We start from the raw sequence: 14,883 nt of genomic DNA, 5'->3' as shown, positions 1-14,883 counted from the left end.
AGGCTCTGGGGCCCGGGAGCATGGCCACCTCCCCTTGTGAGGTCTGCTCCCTTTTGGGGTCTCTGGCACTCCAGCTGGAGGAGCTCCAGGCTGCAGTCTAGAGACTGCATGCCATCAGGGATGGCGAGCGAGAGATCAACTCCTACTACCAGGCCCTTCTCCCCTGGGAGGCGAAGGGTAGACTGTGGTCACCCTCTAGGATGAGGGAGGACTTGGGGACCTCCCATGCTGTCCAACCAAGGGATTGGACCAAGGTGGTCAAGGTTCCTCAAGGCCCGCTGCACCAGGGTCCCTGCCCTGCTGGAGGTTTGCAACAGGTATGAACCTCTTGCAGGCCCAGCAGAGCCTGCTGAGCTGCCAGCTCCTGCAGGCAACACAGGCTCAGCTGTAGCTACTGCGCCTGCTCTCCCTAAGACAAAATGCAAAGTGTTTGTCATGGGAGACTCCATCCTGAGGGGGAGTGAGGGGGCAATCTGCCACCCTGACCCCTTAGCCCAGGAAGTCTGCTGCTTCCCGGGAGCCCGTATCTGAGATATTGCGGAGAAGATCCCTGAGCTCCTCTGGTCCACTGACCACTACCCTATGCTCCTTATTCATGTGGGCACAAATGGCAAGGCTTGGAGCACTCCCAGCCAGGTCATGAAGTGCTACAGGGATTTGAGAGCGGGGCTTAAGGGGTTGGGGGTGCAGATGGTGTTCTCTTTGATTCCCCCCAGTCTCGGTCTACAGGCTGAGGAGGGAGAGGAGGATTGAGGTAGTGAACCAAAGACTGTGGCGCTGCTGTCATCAGGAAGGCTTTGGCTTCCATGACCACAGTCCGCTCTTTGAAGAGAGAGGCAGTGAGCTGCTGGGAAGGGATGGCCTCCACCTCTCTCTGCTGGGGAGGAGGCTCTTCTCAGCCAGACTGACTGACCTGCTCCACCGGGTTTAAACTAAGCCTGCCGGGGAATGGGGGGACTACCACCACTGCTGGCCCACTGAGCAACCTTGCAAAGCCAGCAGACCATGGCACTTAAGGGAGCCCACCCCTGCCCCAGCCCTGGAACAATCTGTAGGGAAGGCAAGGGCCCCCAAGGGGACACTTGCGTGCCTATACACAAATGCCAGGAGCTTGGGAAACAAACAGGAGGAACTTGTCCTCCTGCTCAACACAAACAATTAAGATGTCATAGGGATAACAGAGACCTGGTGGGACTCCACCCACGACTGGGCCACAGATATAGATGGCTATACCTTGTATAGGAGAGATAGAGAACTACACCCCTGCCCCTTTTATCCACTCTATGTCAAGGAAAGCTACGCATCCCTGCAAGCTGACATTGGCGCCCAGGGTGGACAACTAGAGATCCTCTGGATTAAAATCCATGGGGAATACAGCACAGGGGACACAATAGTGGGAGTCTACTACAGACCTCCGATCCAGAATCAAGAGCTTGACCAGGAGTTTCCCAGGGAACTGGCCGAGGCTGCACGCTCCCGGTTCATGGTTGTCATGGGAGACTTCAACTACTCGGACATCTTGTGGGAAGAGCAGTCAGCCAAATCTGAACAGTCACAAAGCTTTTTCACTTGCGTGGATGAGCTCTATCTGATGCAAGAAGTCTACGGGCTGATGAGAGGTAAAACAATACTCAACCTGGTACTGGCAATGGGGGACAACCTTATCAGCGACCTAATGATCGAAGGGAAGCTGAGTGACAGCAACCATGAGCTGATCACCTTCACCATTCGCCATAAAGCTGGCAAGTCAGTCAGCAATACAGAAGTCCTCGACTTCAGGAAAGCTGACTCTTTCCTGACCCAAAGGAGAGGGGAGTTCAGGAAGAGTGGTCGCTCCTCAAAGGAGCGATTCTGGATGCACAAGCAAAGTCTATCCCATCTCAGAGGAAAGGCAGCAAAAGGGCACAGTGACCCCCTTGGCTCTGCAGGGAACTAGCAGACCTCCTGCATCTGAAAAGAAAGGCCTACAAAGGATGGAGGACTGGATCCACCTCCAAGGAGGAATATTCTGCACTGGTCCAAACCTGCAGAGAGTGAACCAGAAAAGCCAAGGCTGAAACTGAACTCCAACTGGGTACAAGTATCAAGAACAATAAAAAGTCCTTTTTCAGATATGTGGGGAGCCAAAGGAAAAGCAAGGGCAACATTGGACCCCTGCTAAACCAGACAGGACAGTTGACTACCAATGCCCAGGAAAAAGCCAACTTGCTAAATGGGTATTTTGTGTCAGTCTTTCACCAGTCCCACAGGATGCCCCTACCCATTACAGGATGAGAAGGCCTGGGTGAGGGACTTCCTTACCCTCCATCAATGCTGACCTTGTGAAGGATCACCTTGAGAGGCTGGACACCTTCAAGTCAGCCGGTCCTGACAGCTTATACTCCAAGGTACTCAAGGAGCTGGTGAGCATCATAGCCCAGCCCCTGGCACGGATCTTCGAGAACTCCTGGTGCTCTGGTGAAGTGCCCGATGATTGGAAGAAGGCCAATGTGGTGCCTATCTTCAAGAAAGGGAGGAAAGTGGATCCAGCAAACTACAGGCCCATCTGCCTGACCTTTATCTCAGGGAAGATCCTAGAAAAGATTATCAAAGAGACCATTCCCAACAGACTAGCCGATGGCAAAATCCTGAGGGATAGCCAGCACAAGTTTGTCACAGGTAGGTCTTGCTTGACCAATCTTATTTTCTTTTATGACCAAGTGACCTATCACCTGGACAAGGGGGAAAAGATTGATGTTATATATCTTGACTTTAAAAAAGCCTTCAATCTGGTATCCCATGATCACTTTTTAGCAAAACAGGCCAACTGCGGCCTTGGCTTCACCATGGTCTGCTGGCTGGGAAATTGGCTCTATGGTCAGACCCAGAGGGTAGTGATTGACGGAAGTCAATTGTTGTGATGTGCTGTGACCAGTGGGTCCCTCAAGGCTCTGTCCCTGGGCCTATATTATTCAATATCTTTGTTAATGATGTGGACATTGGCGTCAGCAGTGGGCTGGCAAAGTTTGCTGATGACACCAAACTCTGGGGCAAAGCATCCACACCTGAGTACAGGAGGGCGATCCAGGCTGACCTTGACAGGCTCAGGAAATGGGCGGATGAGAACCTGATGGTGTTGAACACTGAAAAATGGAAGGTTCTCCATCTTAGGAAGAAAAACCCGCAGGCTTGGCAGTGCTATGCTGGCTATCACTACAGACAAAAAGGGACTTGGGGGTCACGATTGACCACAAGATGTACATAAGCCTGCAATGTGATGCTGCAGCTAGTAAAGCAAGTGAAATGCTGGCTTGTATCCATAGTATTCGGCCTTGGTGAGGCCGCAGCTGGAGTACTGCATCCAGTTTTTGGGCTCCACAATTCAAAAGGATGGGGAGAAGCTTGAGAGAGTCCAGAGGAGAGCCATGTGCATGATCAGAGGTCAGGAAAAGACCTTATGACGAGAGGCTGAGGGCTATGGGACTCTTCAGCCTGGAAAAGCGCAGGCTCAGGGGTGATCTGGTGGTCACCTATAAGTTTATTAGGGGTGCTCACCAGGATCTGGGGGAACGTTTGTTCACCAGAGTGCCCCAAAGGATAACAAGATTAAATGGTCACAAACTCCTCCATGACCGTTTCAGGCTGGACATAAGGAAGAATTTCTTTACTGTCCGAGCCCCCAAGGTTTGGAATAGACTGTTGCCAGAGGCGGTTCAAGATCCTACTTTGAACACCTTCAAGAGACATTTGGATGCTTATCTTGCTGGGATCCTATGATCCCTGCTGACTTCCTGCCCCTAGGGCAGGGGGATGGACTCGAAGATCTTCTGAGGTCCCTTCCAGTCCTAATGTCTATGAAATCTAGGAAAAAGATATATATATACTTTTGCCATTTCCTAGTTGGTCTAATAAAAAGTATCATTTCTGAACCAAGTGTTCTGGATTTTTGCATTTCATATCTGAAGCTAGGCTCTCTGTTTAAAAAATATGCAGATGTATACATTTTTAAAAACACATAGCCCTAAAGCTAGGCTTTAAAGGCTTTGGGTATTTAGGTATGTGGCCTGAAGATTTTTCAAGTATGCTAAGCACCCCATTCACTTAGCCTAGCTTCAGATATAGAACTTTTAAAATAATGTGCCCAACTGCTTGGAGTAGTATTTTTTTTGGTCTCTCTGCACTGTTATTTTGCTCCAGGGGCCCTGAACCCTGACAGGCACTATCATCCAAGATACTTTTTAGCCCTGCATTGACACCTGTGGATAGCCAGGCAGCTGTCAGTCCAGGGAGGGAAAGGAGTGGGGTGAAGGGGGGCCAAAAGGAGAGGGCACGGGGAGAGGGTGGAAGGGAGGCAGGAATGGAGGGTGGAAGGGGAAGGGGAAAGCGGGTGGTAGGCAAGCAGTTGCCCGGCTGCCATCCCCAAATCACCCCCTGCCATCCCCATGCCCCTACCACCTGGACAGTCACCCTGCCACCCCAATCATCCTCTCTGCCCCCCACCCTCCAAATTGCTCCTCTAATCAACCCCTCCACTCCTGACTGGCCCATCACCCCCTGTCACACCAATCCAAGTGAGAGTGGCAGTGGTGGGGGAGGGAAGAGAGCAGGGTCTCCTGTCCTGATCCCTGAAGCTCAAGTTGCCCACTTGTGCCCAGATCCAGCCCCTACTGGGTCCCACAGCTGAAAGGGGAGCAGAGGGGAGGGGATGGAGAGGCAGGAGGTGAGAAGCTGCCACAGCACCTGGCAGGGGCTAGATTTGGGTGTGCAGGGGTGGCATGGGCTGTAGCGAGCAGGCAGGGAGAGAGAATCTCTCTTTCCCCCAAGACTATACTGAGCTAGACGGCTGGTGAGTGAGGCAGACACAGAGCAGACTTGCATCCCCTAGTCACACCTCTACTCACCAGCCCTCTAGGGGCAGCTCTGTCCAGTGTTTGTTAGAGAGGGTACCAACCCTTAACGTGCCACTAATCATCACTAGCACATGTTAACCTTAACACTTACTAACATTCCTTACAGTTAGCACCTGCTAACTCTAACGTGTAATCTCCCCCTTAGCCCATCTTCACTAGACTTTTGTGAACTTGGTCTGAAAGTGCCACAAACTTGTTAAACTTTGAATACCCCCAGCCAGCAAAGGCCAATCCACTTCCTTCCAATACTGTTCTCTAGCATCTCCTCCAGTCTGATTATAATAATTGTACACATCTTTGTGTTTGAAGGACTTCTCCATAGCCACATATACCACTGTCTTTGGTTATCCTATTTGTCTTTGTTATAACTTAATGTAGTCAGTAAAAAGCTCTTCTTCCTTCTTTGTGATTATATCTTACAGATATGTATAGGTTATCCCATTGCCTTACTTCAGCTACTTGAGCTGAGTTCTAATCTTTCACTGTGCATCAGAACCTGCAGCCAATCTTCTTGTCAGTCTTCTTTGAACTCCATCCAGTCTGCCAACATCCTTCTTGCAGAGTGGTGACTAGCATCCATTATGCTCTTCCAGATGTAGAAGCATCAAAGCCCTGATGTGGCACTGTTATTTCCTGTTGTATGAGAAGAAGCTGTATCTGACTGCAGATACAAATCTGATTTGCTGTGCACTGTCACCTCTTACTCTCAAAACCAATGTTTCCCAGGATCTTCACTGCCATCTGTGGTTTGAAATATTTGTTCTAAAAGACAAACAAAGTGAGATTTTAAGTGGCAAAAACTGCAACTTTTCAACTCTGCATCCAGTCTTCTTGGGCCGCTCTGTAATATTTATTGGTTCAAGGGTATTTACAGCTTTGGTTAGTTAATCAAAACAGTTTATACTAGGTCTTGCTTAGACCCTGAACACATGATGCATTCATAACAGTGTAATTTACATTGGTTTTGTACACTAATGTAAATTGTACCTAGATCCTGAGCCAACAGATGAGCAACTTAGTCCAGTGCATTATATAACAGCGCACCATCGCTATGTGCTGGGGGAGCCAGTCATAGCTTGTCTGCATTGAGCAAATGGCTGCTCTGGGATAAGCTGTAGACACATGACCCCTACACCAACTTACACTGGTGTAGTTTTACCCTGATTCTTTCAGAGGTATTCTGCTGTAAGGGTTTACATTATCTGTCCCTCTTGCAGATCATTTATAAAGAAGCATTATAAAACTGATCCTAGCACTGAGCCCAAAGTAACCCATTAGGATACCTGTGCAATTTTACACAATGCTCTTTTCCATGATCAACCTTTGAATCCAGTTACAAATGCAACTGGAGGAGTTTGACATTGTACATGCCCACTTCTTGGCACTCTGCTCCCCAGCACTGATGGTCACGCAGTCCAAAGTATTATCTCACCCAGAAGAGCCTGGATGAGCTGGATTTGGGCAAAGACAGCACCCACACAGCTGGCAGAAGTGACAGGGAGCAGGTAGCGATTCCTTCCCAGATGTCAGTGTTGCCTTCGGTTTGCCTCAACCAGAATTTTAAAGCTGCAATTTAGTCCTTGTACTCCTGAGAATAAGGGTTGCAAGTTTCCTGGCTGCATCCCAAGCAAATGTCTGAGGACCAAATGAACCAGTCCTGACAATCCCTGATGACAGGAAGGACCCAGGGGGAAGTGATGGAGTCTGCTCTAGTGTTTGCAGGTCCAGCAGAATGGATTCTCTCTTCTGTCCATTTTTTCTCACGCTGTTATCGTTTTCTATTCTCTTTGATGCTATGCTACAGGGTGTGGAGTCTGTTGCCATCACCTTGCCTCTCAACTATCCTCTTGACTGAGGAAGCCCAGAACTGCCTGATGCAGGGCTTCAAAGATCACAAGCTGCCAAAAAACTTCAAATGAGCCATATGGAATGGCAACTTCAGGGACTAAATATAGAACTCTAAGGGGGATATTGAAGTGCAACTTGGATGCTGAGCCATTAATCCTGCCCTTATGTACAGTATATAAGCACTTGCCATCTCTCTCATAAAATTAGTTACTTCTCTTGTATGCACAGATGCACTAGATGTCACAAGATAAACAGCCAGGCACCAGAGTGTACTAGAGGCTTAAAGCTGACATTTTCAAAGCAGACTGGGAAGCCAGGAACTTGAGATCAGGGAACTAAATTCTCCTAAGCCTTGTTTAAAAATCCCAGTTTATGCAAAGATCTGAGCCAGCACTATTTCTCCATCCACAATTTAGTGAAGCAAAGTTTCCTTGTTTAAATTATCCAAGTGAACAGAAAGTTTTGGTTGTCACACTGACCCAGACGGAGAAAAAGAACCAAAATTTGTAGTTGAACCGGTTATTCTGTATTGTTGTTAAAGATGGAGACACATAAAGGAACACCCACCCCGCCTTCCTTGCCCTCCCCCCGAATATTTATTTTAATTTATCTGATCTCGGATTGTGTACGTTAACAGATATTGAAACACAACAAGGGACAAAATCTGATCAATTAAAAAATATTTAATGCCACTTTAGCTGTCTTCAATTCCCTGCTATCCCCCAAATTTAATTTGTTTTACACCTATTTTCCTATTTTTTCTTCCCCCTGCTGCCATGCAAATCTCACACAAGCAGCAGGGGAGACTGCTGATAATGAATCTGACAGAGGCCCAATCCTCAACTGGTGGAAAGGATTAGAGCTCTGATTTCAGTGGAGCTCCATTACTTTATATCAACTAAATGTCTGGCCCAGAGCTGTCCCCTCCTTCTGTTACAGTGATCTTAGATTTTACTTTTAACAAGAATGGTGTGACTAGGAGCCGACAGCATCCCTTTAAGGTTGCATAATGGTGCAACAGAGACAAATAGCATAAATACTTCTTCATTCGGTTGACAGAGGTCTGCAGTCCATTGGCTCCTTTCCCCCTGTTAATATCATTTTTATACCTTAGGTGTTCTCCATTCATGCCCTTGCTTCCATTAGAGCCAGGAGCCTGCAGCAACATTACTGTCAGCCCAACGCACTGAATCCATTAATGCCTCTCTCTACACAGAGATAGAAGTTCAGGATTAGGGGAATAACAATGGCTTAAGTACCAAAGTCTCACTGACAGCCTGGGACAATGCGTATTCAGAACCAAAGGGCACAGGGGTCGATTGTGCCTTAAGACCCAGCCTAGACAAGCAATGCTCCAAAAGATTTCTCACCCCACCAGAGTTGCCTCACCCTCCCACTTGGCCTGGGAAGGGAAATAGATTTTTGCAGAGTTCATCCATTTAATTCTACCCTCATGCTTCTGGCTGGGTATGAGGATATAGCAGAAAAATGCCCCAACCACATCTCTTCTCCCTCTGCCTCCTCCATGTCCTCTGACTCACAAAGAAGACAGTGTCTGAATATCAGGGGTAGCACTCCACATAAGCCAGTACAGTAGGACACACCTCAAAGAAGTGCAAGAGATGCTGACTTTGCTTTTCAGCACTGACTCCAGAGTGTTTCCATGCTTCTTTGATGTTGTTGGCTACAAATGTCCAACTCGGGATCCTTAAAATTCTAGTTTATTAGGCGGATTGAAACACTGTAATGAGTTAAATCATAAACCTTGGGGCTGGTCCCCACACACACACACACATGTACACACATACACACACTAGCAAGCTACAGAGTCAGGTATACCTATCCTACAAGTGCTGGAGTCTGCCGTCGATGGCCAGTCGAGGCTTCTTTCAGCGTGGTGTTATCCTCCAGAAGGGGGTCGCCGGCTGGTCCTTCTGGCTGGACAGGTCTGGTCGAGTTGGAGATCAAGAGGGTGCCACTGAGGGTTGCTTTTCACTGCCTTTTATCTGTCCTTGGCAGACTTTGGTGACTCCCCAGGGTTCAGGTTTGCCCAATCCAGGGGTCATTGACCCTCGTGGGACTCCCCCCCCCCCCCCCGGTGGCTACTGGACGGCATCTGTCAGCCCCAGGGGTCGTCCGCATGTACGTGCAGTTTTGGGAGTCCATTGATGAATTTTGAATAGGGCTCTGGGAGTGATCTGGAGATATTCAGCCCAAAAGTTGGTCCCCGGCGTTGATTAACTCAGGCCAGGGCTTCTAGCCCTTGATCAGTGAGGTTTAGAGATTTCCCGGTTGTTACATTGTCTTCTATTGAGTTCTTCCGTTGGTTGATCTGGAGTTTCCTTAGGTGTTAATTGCTGCCTGCTACTGTGTTACACATTCAATCACTGATTCACTCGCTCTTTCAGGGGCCAGCCTGATACAGGGAAGGGCAGTTTGATTCCTGCCCTTGTTAACATTGTTACAATGTATAACTTACTTATGAAACGAAACACATTTAGTTGAAAGGTGAGGAGTATAAAATATAAGCTACAAATGCCATGGCACACAAATAGATAAAAATACCAAACTACAAGGGGAGATACAAAATGCACACATACAAATTTTAAAACACAATTCCTTATCTTAAAGTGAAAGAGAGAGGAAGGAAGAAAAGGTAGAAAAAGAGAAACATCCAAAGAGGGGAGAGCAAATGCAGGCAAGAGGAAAAGGGGGCTTTCTGCTACAATGTGAAAAGTCTTTGCTTTCTATCATCTGGATTTCCCAGTGCTCCTCCATCATAGTCCCAATGGCTGCTATACCCTTCATGGAAGAAGTACACATTGTCCCCTGGAACACCTCCTTTCTCCAACATTGCTTTTTTTCTGATATATGTTTGTAGCCCGGGTACACCCAAGGGTGTGCCCCATCCTCAGTTGGATAGGATAGGTGGACACTGGACAGGCAGTAGTGCTGTGAGAGGGAGGTTGCTACTTGGGTTCAGATCCCTCTATCCTCTCTAGAGCCAGGCCAGGCAAATGTCATTTAACTATATGCAGTTTATTGATTGATAATATAAATATAAAAATAAGCCTGAAATATGAGAATAAATATTTACAAAAGATAGACAATAAACAATACTCCAAAATAATTGATGGTCTGGGAACTGACCCTCCACTGGGGTGTCACACCCAGCACCAACACATGATAGGGGAACCCTATGAGCAACAAGCAAATTGACTCCCCTAGTCACCCCAGGCACAGAGGAGTGATGTATCCTGAAATAGGTAAGCACAGGTAAGTCAACACAGCAGGTGAATAACCAGGAACCCAATAGGACAATAAATAGAATATGGCAGTGGAAGGGTAAGTTCACACACAGGAAAAGTAGCAAATAAGAATATATATATTACACACATACATTATATATATAGTAAAACATAATAAAGTATTTGGTTAGAAATGGCATACAAAATATACAAAGCAACCTCCAAAATATTTAGGAGCACACCCACCCTATTCTGGAAGCATAGACAAACTAGAAGCTAGGGTCCCCTTCCCTAGAGATCACAGGCCCTAGCAAAACTCTTGATAGCAACAATAGGGGCCCAGTGCCCTCTGTCCTGGGCCAGCACTGGGACTGGGGTCTTTACTCACTGGCTCCCCAGTGGGGTCCCCTTCCCCCAGAAATCACTCCCCTCATGGGACCCCAGCAACTCATGTTCCCCTCTCTGGAGTAGTCATCAGCTCCACCGCAGCCTCCCTCCAGCGGCACCTCCAGCTCCTCTTGTGGCCTGGTGCTTTGCGCCCAGGCACCCAGGTCAAGCTGCACTGCTTCTTCTGCTTCCCAGCCTTGCACTGGGGTTTCTCCATGGCCCTGTGCCCCACTCTGGGCACTGAGACCTTTTTCAGCTGTGCCGGGCTGCGCTCCTGGCTCTGCCTGTCTAGCCTTGCACCTGGGGTTTTCCCGCTAGCCCCATGCTCCACTCTGGGCACAAAGGGGGGCTCTTTTAACACTGCTGAGCCATGGTACCAGCTTTGGCTACCCAGCCTCATGCCGGAAGCACAATCCTGAACCCCCTAAACAGTTCCCAGGGATGAGGCTCCGTGCACCAGGTTGTGCACCACAAGGTGGCCTGAGTGGTCTCTAACCGCTCCCAGGGCCAAGGCTTCATGCACCGGCTCGTGCACCACTGGAGCCTCCCGCCACTTGAATCCCTGAGCGGTGTCTTCAGGGGTTCTTCTGGGCAGCTCTCCCCAGCTCTTCTGGACCCCACTGTTCTTGAGTCCCTTGACGGGGCTGCCCTCTGTGCCAAGCATGCTATCCTTTGATTCTCTCTGGAGGCTCTGCCCCCAAAGTCTGCTGGACCTGCAAGGTGCAGTTCTCAATGAGGTCCAGGGCTCTTCGCCCCCACCCCCCCAGGCAGGTGCAGGGCAAACGTCTCCCCGCTACCATCTGATTGGTGGAAATACTCCACCAATCAGAATTGCCTTCCTCTGAGCCTGGCGTGCTGGGCAAAGTGGTGAGCCCACCACTAGGGCTATGCAAAACGACAACATTTTGTTTCAAGTTCAGATTCACCATTTCGAAGGGACAGTGTTTCATTTCACTGTTTTGAAGCACTGTTCCATTTTGTTTCGCTGTTTTGATGCATTTTGGCGTTTCACCCATAGGCTATAATGGGGAATCATGAAAATGCCTAACTTTGTCATTTCTTGCCTGAATTGGGTGAAAACAGCAGGGATGGTAGCCACTTCTGAGGCCATGAATCCTATCAAGTTACAAGGAAATAGGTGTAGGGGTTTCACTTGTGTCACTTGTGAGTGTGAAGGCAGAGTGGGATGAAAACAGAAGGGATGCTAACTCCTTCTGAGGCCACAAAGCCTGCCAATTTTCAAGGAGATAGGTGCAGGGGTTTATAGGAAACCATACCTCAAACTATTTGAGCAAAACTCATGACGTGTGAGTTTGAAGGCACAGGGGGATGAAAACAGCAGGCATGGTAGCCCCTGCTGAGGCCATGAAGCCTGCCAGCTTTCAAGGAGATAGGTGCAGGGATTTCTGGGAAACTGCACTTTTGCATGGAGTAGGGTCCCTAGAGATGGCCATGATACCACTAGGGCCCTGTGACCGTGCCAGCTGCGCCCTGCAGGCACCTTCTCTTCTTGCCTGCCAGCACATCTTGTTGGAAAAGATAATAGATAGGGAGGCTGCCCTCAAGCTTCAGCTTAGTCATGGTCCTAATAGACTCCAGTAAACCCTGTAGGTTTTTTGACCCCTTCCTGGGATCCACTCCAAGTAGGTGCCTCAAAGGGACACCCTAAGCCTTATGGGCTAGATGCATAGCTCCAACCATCCCTTACCACACCCCATGCCTCACAGATAGTATATCATTATTATCCCTGTAATGATGTCTCGGTCTCCATTTTTGGGTGCGCTCCACTGGTGCCAGGCTGAGGATCAGCAAGGGCAAGGGGGTGGTGCCTGCAGAGATGCATTAGCATCCCTGTGGTGCTCATGCATTTCGCTTCCTTGCCCTGGGTGATTTTGACTCGGCAGTGCAGGCAAGTAGCGTATGTGGGATCACCTGCCAGCTCATAGTGATCCCAGACCACGCTACCCCCTCACTTTTGGGGTGTGGGTGCATGTGCGGATGGTGCCTTTTCCCCCTCCTTAGCAGGCAGAGGCACAGCAACAGGAGGAGCAGACTCAGCTGAGCCAGTTGCCTCCACAACCTCTATTTCATCCTCCTCTGAGGTGCTTTCCAGGGAAGGAGACCTGGCTCTAGGGGAAACTTGACGGGTGTGGAGCACAAACTTAGCTGATTTCCTCTCCTTCCCCAGAATTACCCTTGCTAGGGCATTCAGATCCAGCTCCAGCTCCAGCTCTTCTGCTGGCACTGGAAGGCTTAGGCTGGGAACTGAAATTGGAGTGGAGGAGACTGTAATGCTGGTGATGCTTGTTATTGTCATGGTGCTCAGGGTTGTTATTATGGCAGGTGTTACTGGAGGGGATAACTGCTTCCATCTCCTTGGTACCATTAGCAGCAGAAGCGGCATGTTTACTAGTTGCTGGAAAGAGGCTGCGTCTAAGTTCGGAGGGGTGGGAAACCTAGAGCTCTCCCTCTGTCCCCTTTTCCACCCTGGCCAGAAGAGTGGCCACCTGCCCTTCCAGCACGCTTCATGTTTGGTGTGCTGGAAAATCTGTGTGTGTTTCTGTAATGTAATGTATGTATTTATGTAATGTATAAATATATGTTCTGTAATATATGTTGTGCTTTCCTACACAGACAATGCAGACTGTCAGGGAAAACACAGATTTCTTTTATGTGGAGAAAGAATTACAGAGAATAACAAAAACAAAAAGAGGATTTTGGGGGAGGAATAAGTTGAAAGGAATGGATTAGGAAAGGGTATTGGGGTATTTTGGAAAGGATTCGATCCCCCTTTCTAGGAACAGACTAGCAAGTAGGAAGTGAGAGCCTTCCTGATGCTCCTAATGCTGCTGGAGGACACAGCTCAGTCAGTTGACAAAGCTCATTTCAAACAATGCTTTTATGCTCCTTTTCCGTCCCTCCCCCAGAGCACTGGAACTGGAAAGGACCTCAGGGAAGGATCACAGTCACTGGCCAGCTACACAGTCAATACCAGAGCAGTCCTTCCCCCATCTTCCCCCTCCCTCTCCTTAGTTTGTATTTCCCTGCAAGCCTGGCTTTGAAACTTGAAACTCTTTGAAAATTTCAAAACGTTTTGGGTGCCCTTGTTTTGTTTCAAAGCTGTTTCAAAGCCTTTCATTTTGTTTCGGTTTCAGTGTTTCGAGCTTAAAATGCATTCAAACACCTTTGAAATGAAACATCCATCAAAATTTGCACAGCCCTACCCATCACCTGTTAATACAAGCTATTTTGTTCCTGCAACTGCTCACATGGATGTCAACCAGCCAGTGTAACATACAATTCAAAGTACCATCCTGTTCTTTTGTATGCCGGGTTTGTTACTATATGCAAATTACCATGCTTAACACTGCTTCAAGTAAATACCCTGCTAGACCTCAGGAAACATGTGGGTCTGTCTCACTGGGCACTTGTACACATGATGTGGATTGAGTCCCCTAAATTGAAATGATGGGTTTTTAATTGTGGTGATTAAAAACCCACCATTTCAATTAGGGGCTTCTATCACTGTTACAGCAAGGGGCCCGATACTTTTTTTTTTCCCCACGAAGCTGCCTGCCTCTCCCACAGCTGGGGGGGTGGGCGGGCAAGCTGCTAGCAGGCTGAGAGGCCCCTGAGCTGCAGGGGGTCCCAGTCCTTCCCTCCGTGGAGGCAGCGCCCACTAGGCCTGCCCAGGCAGGCTGTTAGTGGGCTGGGGGTGCCCCAGCTTGGGCTTTGGGAACAGTTGGATCAGGCTGAGTGCTGCCTCTGAGCTGGAGCAGCCCCTGGCCCACTAGCAGACCACTTGAGTAGCTCTGGGGGGTGCCACCACCGCAGAGGGAAGGACTGGGGCCCCCTTCAGATCAGAGCCTACCAGCAGCTCGTCCTCTATGTTGAGCCCCTTCGTATACATTTTTTTTATGGTGGAGCCTGCCTGTGTCAGCTGCCAGCAGGCTGAGTGGCCCCTGTGCTGTGGGGAGTCCTGGTCCTTCCCTCCATGGTGGCAGCATCCCCCAGGGCCACCCAGGTGGGCTGCTAGTGGGCTAGGGGCTGCCCCAGCTTGGAGGCAGCACCTGCTGGATCCAACTCTTTCCCAAGCCTGCCAGGGTATCTAGCATGCCGTGCACTGCCCCCACCATCTTTCTGCTGCCTGGGACCTCCTGGGAATGGTCTGGCTTGCCCCTGAGGCAGTGTGGGGAAGTGGCAGGAAGGTGGCTGGGTATGCTGGCTGCTCGGCCAGCTGCTCAGCCTGCTGGCAGTTCACCACCCAGCCATAGGAGAGCTGGGCAGGCTCTGCAAAAAGAAAAAAAAGATCAGGCCCCTCACTGCTTCTGCCTTCAGCCCACCTCTCCTGCAGCTGGGGAGGGAGCTGGCAGATTAAAGGCTGCAATGTTATAAATAGCTACATTGCAAAGTAAACTACATGGGGATGTGGTTTAGTTTGCAACGTAACAAACTCATTTAAATCGCAAAAATCCCCTGTATGTGTAAAGTGTGACAAAATTAAACTGCAA

Source organism: Alligator mississippiensis, chromosome 1, assembly GCF_030867095.1.
Source record: "Alligator mississippiensis isolate rAllMis1 chromosome 1, rAllMis1, whole genome shotgun sequence".
In the NCBI taxonomy this organism is placed as follows: Eukaryota; Metazoa; Chordata; order Crocodylia; family Alligatoridae; genus Alligator; species Alligator mississippiensis.
This window is presented reverse-complemented; position numbering follows the sequence as displayed.